The sequence below is a fragment of the Rhinopithecus bieti genome, unplaced genomic scaffold (assembly GCF_001698545.2).
Source record: "Rhinopithecus bieti isolate Rb0 unplaced genomic scaffold, ASM169854v2 scaffold_51905, whole genome shotgun sequence".
NCBI lineage: Eukaryota > Metazoa > Chordata > Mammalia > Primates > Cercopithecidae > Rhinopithecus > Rhinopithecus bieti.
In genome coordinates this window covers 3,101,153-3,111,477 of record NW_016821253.1, presented here as the reverse complement: position 1 = coordinate 3,111,477, position 10,325 = coordinate 3,101,153, and the positions used below count along the sequence as shown (strand labels likewise).

Below are 10,325 nucleotides of genomic sequence, written 5' to 3'. Positions count from 1 at the left end.
TTTTAGCCACCCTACTGCTGCCTCCATGCAGACATCTTCACATTTATTTTTTTTTAAGATATCCAGGTTTTTGTTTGTTTTGAGATAGAGTCTCGCTCTGTTGCTCAGGCTAGAGTGCAGTGACTCGATCTTGGCTCACTACAACCTCTGCCTTCCAGGTTCCAGCAATTCTCCTGCCTCAAGCCCCCCTGGTAGCTGGGATTACAGGTGTGTGCCACTGCGTTTGGCTGTTTTTTGTATTTTTAATCGAGATGGTTTGGTAATGTTGGCCAGGCAGGTTTTGAACTCTAGGCCTCAAGCGATCTGCCTGCCTCCCAAAGTGCTTGGGTTCTAGACATGAACCGCTGTACCCAGGCAAAGATACCGAGTTTTAAAATGTGCATCCACTCTTTTTAGTATCCAGTCTATGAGTTTTTGACAAATGCATGCTGGAGCAGCCACCACCGCAATTGAGACGTAGAATCCACGCTGGCCGGCTCCCCTGAGCTGTTCCGTGTGGCTGAGTCTCCCCTCCCTCCCCCTTAGCCACCGACAGCCTGTGAGCTGGTCTTCATCTCTGCATTTGCCTTTTCCAGAAGGCCATATAAATGGAATCATACATGTAAATATACGATCAAACGTGTAAATGGGGTCAAAAGTAAACATGTTTTACTAAACACAGTGCATCTGAGATCCCTCCACGCTGATGCAGGCGCAGTTCCTTCTTTATCGCTGATGAGTGCTCCTTTGCACGGACGTACCACAGGTGATCTGTTCTCCGGGGCTGGGTATTTGGGTGAGTATGAGGACGAGGATGAATAAGGCTGCTATAAACATTTCATGCAGATTTATGTGTGGTCATAGTTTGCTTTACTCTCACCTGCTCAGGAGAGCCCTAGTCATGTGGGAAGTGTTTGCTGAACTTGATAAGAAACTGCCAGTTTCCTGAGGAGGTTATGGCATTCTGCATTCCTACCAACACTGGAGGTGCATTACAGATGCCCACACCCTTGCCAGCGGTGATATGATCTGTCATTTTAATGTTCGCCTTGCTGGTAGGTATGTAGAGGCATTTAATTGTGGTTTTCGTTTGCGTTTCTCTAATGACTCCATGTTGAGTCTCTTTTCATGTATATATTTTCTATCCATACATCTCTGGTGAATTATCCAAATTTTTGTCCTTAAAAAAAAATTGGGTGGCGGTTGATTGGATAAAGAAACTGTGGTCCATAATCACCATGGAATACTACACAGCCGTAAAGAAGAATGAAATCATGGCCTCTGAGCAACATGGATGCAGCTGGAGGCCATTATCCCGGCGAATTGACACAGAATTGGAAAGCCAGATACCGCGTGTTCTTACTTATAAGTGGGAGCTAAATCTTGGGTACACGTGGGCATAAGGAGGGGAACAGTAGATACTGGGGACTCTAAAAGGAGGGAGAGAGGGGGCCCGGACAACTTCCTAGTGGAAACCGTGTCTACTGTCTGGGGGGTGGGATCAATAGAAGCCCAAGCCTCAGTTGGAAAACTTGCACACACACCCCTGAATCTAAAATAAAAATGGAAATAAGAAAACTGGGTTGCATGTTTTCTAACTGTCGAGTTTGAGAGTGCTTCATATATTCTAGATATAAGTTCTCCATCAGATATGTAACTTGTAAATAATTGCTTTTAGTCTATAGTTTGTTTTAAAATTTTTCTTTACAAAGTTTTGAATTTTGCTGAGGTCTATACTTTATTAATTTTTTGAACCAATCATGCTCTTGGTGTCATATCTAACACCTAATTGCCTCACACAAAGTCTAAATAGTTTTCTCCTATTTTTCACTTAAGCTCTTTACAGTTTTGCATTTTCCATTTAGACCTGTGATCCATTTGCCTTAATTTTACAAGCTATGGAAGGCTCTAGGGAGGCTCATTTTGTTGCATATGCATTTCAATTGTCCAGCACCTTTTGTTGGAAAGATGATTTCTTGAGCTGCCTTTGCAGCTTTGTCAGAAATCAATCGACTATATATTAGTGTGGGATTATTGGACTCTGTTTTCTTCCATTGATCTATGTATTTGTCCTTTCATGAATACCACTTGTGATAAACTCATTTATTTACTTTAGGAGCTTTCTTTTTTCCTAGGATACTTGGAATTTTTCAGGTGGACATTTATGTTTTATGCAAACCAGAAACAGTTTTTTTTCTTCCAGTCTATTCCATATGCCTTTCATTTCTGTATGCTGCTGTATTGCAGTGGCCAGAACCTCGGTATCATGTTGAAAAGAAGTGGTGGGAGATGACATCCTTGTTTTATTCCTGATCAGAGGGGATACATTTTTTAATCTTTGACCACTGAGTGTGATGGCAAATTTTAGTATTTTGTAGATGCTCAATATCAGGTTGAGGAATTCCCTTCTATCCCTATTTATATGAGCATGAACCAGTATTGAATTTTGTTGAATGCCATTTCTGTGTTTATTGATATAATCAGGCTTTCTCCTTTAGTCTGGTAACATGGTGGATTACATTGATTGATTTTCAAATGCTGACCAGCCTTACATGCAGTTGAAGTCCCATAGTGTTGATTTGCTATTTGTCTTAAATATTGAGGATTTTAGTTGCTATTATTTTGTGGAGGATTTTTGTGTCCTTGTTTATGAGGAATAGTGATCTCTTTTCTTTTATTGTGGTATCTTTGTCTGCTCTTGACATCAGAGCAATGCTGGCCTCATCAACTGAGTTGTACAGGCGTCCCTCTCCTATTTTCTAGTTTTATTCCTCCCTTAAATGTTTGTAGAATTTGCCAGTAAAACCTTCTACATTCTGAGTTTTCTTTTTGGGAGGCTGAAATTGTCCCAGAGGTTTATGAGACTATGTTCTCCATCCCTACCCCCACCTCCCTGCCGCTCTTTTCCCCCTTCTCTGTTCTTCAGATAGGATAATTTATACTTTCTACTTTCAAGTTTTTGGGCTCCCCCCACTCTGTTATCTTAATTCTACAATTGAAGCCTCTTCGTGATTTTTTTTTCTTTTTTTTTTTTTGCTTCTGTTTTATTTTTTCAGTTCTAAAATTTTCATTTTTCTTCTATGGTTTCTATTTCTTTGCTGCAATACCTGTCTTTCTCTTTGTTTCAAGAGTGTTTACCTTTACTCATGGAGCATGGTTATACTAGCTGCTCGAAAGTCTTTGGTAATTCACACACCTGAGCCATCTCAAAGTTGCAAGTGTCCTGGGTGTTTGAGTTATCAGACCTTGACAATTGGGCAGATTTTCCTAGTTCTTAATATGCTGAGTAATTTTGGATTATATCTTGGGCATAGTGGCTATGATGTTGTGAGATGCTGAGTTTGTTTAAATCAATGGTTTTCAACCATTTTGCCCTACAGAGAACATTTGGGAATGTCTGGAGACAATTTTGACTGTTCCAACTGTGGGGTACTACTTACTGGTTTTTAATGGATAGAGACCACGTGCTGCTAAACATCTGATAATGCACAGGACAGTCTCTTTCAACAAGGAATTATCTTGTCCAAAATGTCAGTAGTGCATAAGTTGAGAAACCTGTGTTTGAATCTTCTAGAGAATGTTAAGTTCAGGCAAAAATGCTTTCTCGCCTTCTGTGGGAAGTGATTTTAGCATCAGTTCAGTTTTAAAAGCCTTTGTTCTATGTGCTATGATTGAATTGTGTCCTTCAAATTTATACATTGAAGCCCCACCCCCAGTGTGATGGTATTGAGAGGTGGGGCTATTTAAGGAGGTAATCAGGTTGAGATGAGGTCACAAGGGCGGGGTCTTCATGATGGGATTAGTGCCCTTATAAGAAAGACCAGGGAGTTCTCTCTGATTGAGGACACTGAGAATGTGGTCATCTGTAAGCCTGAAAGAGGGTCCTTCCTAGAACTAGACCCTGCTGGCACCTTGATCTCATTCTTCCAGCCTCCAGGACTGTGAGAAAATAAGCTCCTGTGGTTTAAATCACTCAGTCTATGGTATTTTGTCATGGTCGCCTGAGCTGACTAACCCACTCTGCCTCTGTGTTCTGTGCATGTACAGCCTAGAGGTAAGCCTAGGGTTCATGGCGGCTGAGCTGACTAACCCACTCTGGCTCTGTGTACTGTGCATGCACAGCCTAGGGTTCATGGCGGCTCACACACATTATTAGGGGGACTTCTTCTCAAACTGTCTGCCCCCGGGAATTCCCCAGTACACTTGGGATCATAGGGGCACCTTCCACAGTCCTTGGCTAGAAAGCTCTGGTTTCTCAGCCATGTGAGAAACTGTATTGCAGTTTCACCTGACTAGGGTGGTTGTCAGGGCAAAGTGGCAAGAGAAAAAAAAAAATTAGTGGGTTCCCCAATACTTTTGGAACACAGAGGCCCATTTTCTCAGTTCCCCCAGCCAGAGGGATGATGTTTTTCTGGTATTTTAGTGACAATACCCCGTCACTGACGTAGTTTCAGGATGGGGTGGCCTCGGAGCAGGGCCAGGCGAGGAGACAGGGAAAGGACCTTGACGTCCCAGCTAGCTCCCTCTGGTCCTCTTTTTCAGTCCTCTGGTCAAAAAGAAAGGGATTCTCTTGAAGGTATTTCCGCATTGCTGAGAAGTGCTGAGGCTTTGGCTGCCTTCAGGACAAAGCTGAGAGATAAGGAGAAAGAATTCAATAACTTCATGCCTACTGGTCACCTGTCAAGTTCCAACTTCCCGTTCCAATCTGCCTGCTGTTGCCCACTTTTTGGAGTCCTCAGGTGCTAGCTTTTGGTACGCTGTCAGAGTTTTTTGTTGTAGTTGGTGGGAGAGAGCCTGTAGTGGACTTACTGCGTCTTGACCAGGACCAGAGCGATTTATTTTCCTTTTTAGAAAAGAGACAGGGAAGGGAGAGAGCAACTGACTTGAGATGGTAAGTAGATTTTCTTTAGACATAGTGGATATTGGTTTCTTTTTTTGCACTACTTTGAGGTAGTGTGTTAGCTGGCATGAGGTATTGTATTTATACGTTTTTATTTTGTTTGTTTGTATTTTTCTTTTTGAGACAGGATCTCTCTCTGTCACTCAGGCTGGAGGGCAGTGGAGTGATTACAGCTCACTGCAGCCTCGAACTCCCAGGCTCAGTCCTCTCACCTCAGCCTCCAGATAGTTGGGATTACAGGTGTACATCACCACACCAGGCTACGTTTTGTATTTTTTGGTAGCGATGAGGTTTTGCCATGTTGCCCAGGCTGCTCTTGAACCCCTGGGCTTAATTGATCCTCCCTCCTCAGCCTCTCAAAGTGCAAACATTAGAGGTGTGAGCCACTATGACTGGCTGATTTTTGTGTTTGTTGTTGTTGTTGTTGTTGTTGAGATGGGGTTTCACCATGTTTCCTCGGCTGATCTCAAACTCCTGGGCTTAAGGGATCCTTGGCTGCCCAAAGTGCTGGGATTAGAGGCATGAGCCACTGCGCCCAGCCAGCGTGATGTATTTTAAATGTATTCTTCTCCTTTGGCAATCCTCCTGAGGAAGGTTGATGGAGTTGGTACTCCAAATATGGAGGCACGAAAGTAGATGTGCTGTCTCGCTCAAGAGACTCCCAGTATGTATTCTTGCACATTCCACATCGTTTCCAAGCCTGTTTTGTAGTCAGTCATGGCCACGTGATTGAGTTCTGGCCAGAAGTGAGCATAGCAATGAGTTGCAACCCTTTCAGGCCCTGCCTGAGGACCCTGTGCAACCTTTCTGCTGTGGTCTGTGCTCCCTTCCTGCTGTGGTCTGTGCTCCCTTCCCGCTGTGGTCTGTGCTCCCTTCCCACTGTGGTCTGTGCTCCCTTCCCGCTGTGGTCTGCGCATCTGCGGGACGCGACCAACGGAGCTCAGTGGATGCTTTAGAGACCCACAGGCCAGAGAAGCCCTGGACCCCTGAGTCACTGCATGAAGGAGATAGCCCCATGATGGCTGCCTGGCCCACATCAGACTGTAACACGAGCAGCTGGTGGGTTCTCAGTGGGTTGAGTCACTGACATGTTTGTCATGGTAGCTAGAGCTGGTTACCCTAACAAATACAATCTTCGATGGGCGATTTGAATCTCTCCCTGGTTGGACTGCTGAGTGAAATGTCAGTCTTGTGATGAGTCATTTTCCGGCTCTTATTTTGGTGAAACCGCCTGTCAAATGGGGGTGTATGAGTCTGACCCGCCAATATTACTTTTTGCTTTCCACAGCAACGTCAGAAGATAAATTGAAGCAATCTGGATGATTTCAAACCCTTCGGAGGAAAGAAAGGCTATAAAGCCAAGATATCATTATCATTATTTTGGCCACCACTCTCCCGAGTACACAGATACAAATTATTAATCATCTCAACGTTGACAGAACAGAAGGATCGCTTTTGCAGTTGAAATCTGTGGATAATTTAAAGTGCCCTGTGCCCGCCTTCAGGGTGCCGCCTTCCCACTGACTGTTGCCATTCCCTTGGGTGACATGACTTGTAGGCACTATGTGCCTTGGCAGCTGAAGGATCCAGCCCCAGGAGCCTGAGGAGTGAGTCTGCTTCGCGCGAGCTTGCTCTGTGGACGGGATTTCGTGGCACACGTTCGGGGAAGCAGCACACCACCACCTGTCCGGATCACTTGTTAGATGTGGTTTAATTAGGCAAGGAGGGTCACTGTGGAGGAGACTGCTCTGCCTGCGTTTTGATTTGTGTGATGGTTAAAATGTTTGGAAGCTCCTTTAAGAAGCCAGGTGGTGTAGATGAAGGGGGTTGTTCGCCAGAGTTAGTTAGAAACAGCTGAGAGGCACCATGCTTGCTTTATTCAAGGCATTCCCAGGAAGCTGTGGCCTCTCAGCCCCCAGCGTGGGAGGAGAAGTGGAGACAGACATGGCTGTGGGGGGCCGGGGGGTCGGTGCTGTGGATGATGGTTCTCAGTCCTGGCTGGCCACCAGTGTTCATTCTTCATTCCCGGCCCCAGGCCCGGCCAGTCCTACCGCGGCAAAGACATCTGTCCCCTTCTCCTCCCTTTTAAACGTTTTTACTTTGATGTAATTGCAGATTCACATGTGGTTGTAAGAAATAATATAGAGAGGGCCCGTGCACTCTCTACCCAGCTTCCCTCGACAATAGCATCTTGTAAAACTACACTCTAATCTCACACCTGGGATGTTGACGTTGGTATGGACCAGCAATCTTTCAGACTTCCCTGGTTCTGCTGAGTCATGTGTTTGGATGCATTTGGTTCTGTGCAATTTTGTCTCATGGTCGGCTCCCCTCTTGTCAGGACACAGAACAGTCCCATGGATGTAGGTTGCTGGTGCGTGGTGAGGCCTCCATAAATCTTCGCTGAATGACTCTTCAGCTCCTCTTTGACGTGGAATGTGGGAGTTCTGTGCCAAATCAAAGAAGTGCTAAGGAAGGAGTTATCAGGTAGAGGACACGCTGGGGACATCCAATCAGGCCAACAGTGCTGGAAGAGTCTGGAGCAGGCGAGGTGACAATGGTGGCTGGCACATTTCTGTGCCACTGGTGCATTTCTGTATTAGAATGTGAAACAGATGAAGGTGTGTCTGTGAGTACATTTTAAAAATATTCAAAGTATGTTGAGGTGCCTAGTTCTTATATCTGTAACTGGGCTACGTTTGTTGAGTTATACTGATGGTTGGCCGAAGAGCTGGCTGAAGTATTTTCATGTTACTAGGGAGACATTTTAGTCTCTCTAGGACTTAGCGTCTGGTTGCCTCACGCCGTGAGAGTTTCTGGGCCATGTATGAGAAGCTCGTTTGATCACACCAGCGGCTGTGCTGTTCTTCAGCCCACATTGATTTAGATCAATAAACCTCAGATCCGTTCACACCAGAATAGGCGCAGAGTGTCAGCATATCCACATCAGAAAGGCTTTCAGGGGACTTTTCATCTGCACTAGACTCCCTAACTTCTGCACCTGGCTGGGTGCCTGCAGTTGGTGCTAGCTGGTGTTGGCATAGTGTTAGCGTGGTATTAGCATGCTGCTAGTGTGGTGTCCACGTGGTGTCTCCATGTTCTAGCATGCAATAGCGTGGTCATAGCATGGAGTTAGCATGGTGTAGTGTGGTATTAAGTTCATGATGTTAGCATGGTGTAGCATGGTATTAGTGTGGTGTCTGGTGTCAGCATGGTGTTAGTGTGGCATTAGCTTGGTGTCAGCATGGTGTTAGTGTGATGTTAGCATGGTGTAGTGTGATTTAGTGTGGTGTCTGCATGGTGTCCTCCATGGTGTTTGCATAGTGTTAGCATGGGTGTGACATGGTATTAGTGGTGGTGTCTGCATGGTGTCTCGCATGGTGGTTTTGTGTGGTGTTAACATGGGTGTTTAGTGCGCATGTTAGCATGGTGGTAAGTGGTGATTTAGTGTGGTGTCTGCAGTGGTGTCTCCATGATGTTTGCATGGTGTTAGCATGGTGTAGTTTGGTGTTAGTATGGTGTTAGCATGGTGTTCACATGGTGTAATGTGTTGTTAGTGTGATGTCTTTATGGTATTTGGATTCAGCTGTGATGTACTTGGAAGAGCCCTGACCGAGTAAGACACAGGTTCAAATCTCAGTCACATCACCTTTCCCGATACCGAAATTTCTCTGTGCCTCAGTTTCTTTCCCTATTTAACAATAGCTCCCCTTTCTTTTTTTTTTTTTCGAGACAGAGTCTTGCTCTGTCACCCAGGCTGGAGTGCAGTGGCACAATCTTGGCTCACTGTAAGCTCCACCTACTGGGTTCACACCACTCTCCTGCCTCAGCCTCCCAAGTAGCTGGGACTATAGGTGCCCGCCACCATGCCTGGCTATTTTTTTGTATTTTTGGTAGAGACAGGATTTCACCGTGTTAGCCAGGATGGTCTCGATCTCCTGACCTCATGATCCGCCCGCCTTGGCCTCCCAAAGTGCTGGGATTACAGGCGTGAGCCACTGCGCCCAGCCTAGCTCCCCTTTCTTTATTGAGTAGGAGTAAACAAGACTTTCTGGAGGTGCCTTCACCATGCTTTGTGTATTGTTAGCAGAGTTCAACAAGTTTTTTGCTCTGCAATTGACAGAAACCAAAAGACTTTTCTGTTTCTCACTGCTAAGGCCAGTGATCGAAAGTCTGCATGGTTTCTTGGCTAGGACATGAGGGCACGAGGGGTTTGCAGAAGTGCGGCCGTCCCAGGGAGGCAGCATGTTATAGGGTCAGACCGTGGGCCTTCACAGCTGTAGGCAGCACCAGGCTGGATTCATCTCAACATGACTGTGACCAGGTGAGCCACGGATCTTCCTGCAGACAGGCGACAGACAACACGTGAGTCCCACGTGGAGGTGCAGAGCATCGTGATGGGGAAGGGGTCTGAAGAGCTGAGACACTTTCACAGATGGGGATTACTGTGTGATACAATTTTCTAAATACAAATATACAACAAAAACCTAATGTCATGCAGAGAAAACAGTTCAGAAGCAAAGCACTGTGCTCAGTTCTGCTCTTTCCTTTCCCTAAACTAAAGGACCCCACTAACCAGACCCTCCCCTCCGGCATCAGCTCCATGTCTCTTGAGTCCCCAAAGCCCTAACAGCCACTGTAGCCTTGGAGGAGCTGCTGGGGGTGCACTGACCTCACCCACCTCTTCCTGAACAGCCCCTCAGTCCAAGGCCGAAGTGCCTGTCACCAATCCTCTGTTTGACAGACTTGGCTAGATTCTGATTCAAGATGATTGACAGAGCATGGTGTTTATTTCCTCTCCCTCCTCAGGTCCCTTTAACACATGGCAGTGAAATGATGAAACAGGCGAAAACTGGTTGGAGAGGAGTCATCAGAGAAGGAACTTTAAGTGAATCTCTTGATGATGGTCCGTGGATGGATGGAGGAAGCCTCCTTGCTTATACAGAGTTGTGATCTAGGGTGGATGGGGGTGCATGTGTTGGGGGAGGGCTGTGGGGATGGAGGGAACTGCTCCTGGCATGGGTGGCGGCCTTGGTTCTGTGGGTTAATGGAACGTACTGGGGATGGTCAGCTCTGGTCACACTCACCCTGCAATCTGACGGCACCATTGCCCACTGACTGGCCCAAGTCACTCTTCTTCAAAGATTCTGAAAGGGCTGTACATCTAGGGTAGATCTAGGGCTTTTGTAGTGTTGGTGACTTAGAATAAAGATCTTCAAATTATGACATTTTGGGTCTCTGCTCACTCCCCCAAAGCAAAATTTGTCCAATGACAATCTACAAAACTCAAGTAAGCCTCATTCTTAAATGTGACTGGAAATATTTAAGATAATCCAAAATAATCAAAGAGAATAAAAATAGCCTATGAAGAAGCAATTTAGAAAAAAAATCCTCTCAATAATTAGAATTCTCAGAGAGATTTAAGGATATAATGCACCCATAAAAC

The 10,325-nt window shown here is 45.6% G+C and overlaps 1 long non-coding RNA gene across 1 annotated transcript; it reads left to right on the top strand.

Moving 5' to 3' along the window:
* The first annotated feature begins 278 nt into the window (after positions 1-278).
* LOC108520782 (uncharacterized) lies at positions 279-8,225 on the top strand. Its single transcript, XR_001883003.1, has 3 exons — positions 279-775; positions 868-1,038; positions 6,168-8,225. It is a non-coding gene; the product is annotated as an uncharacterized LOC108520782 (long non-coding RNA).
* Positions 8,226-10,325: the final 2,100 nt, after the last annotated feature.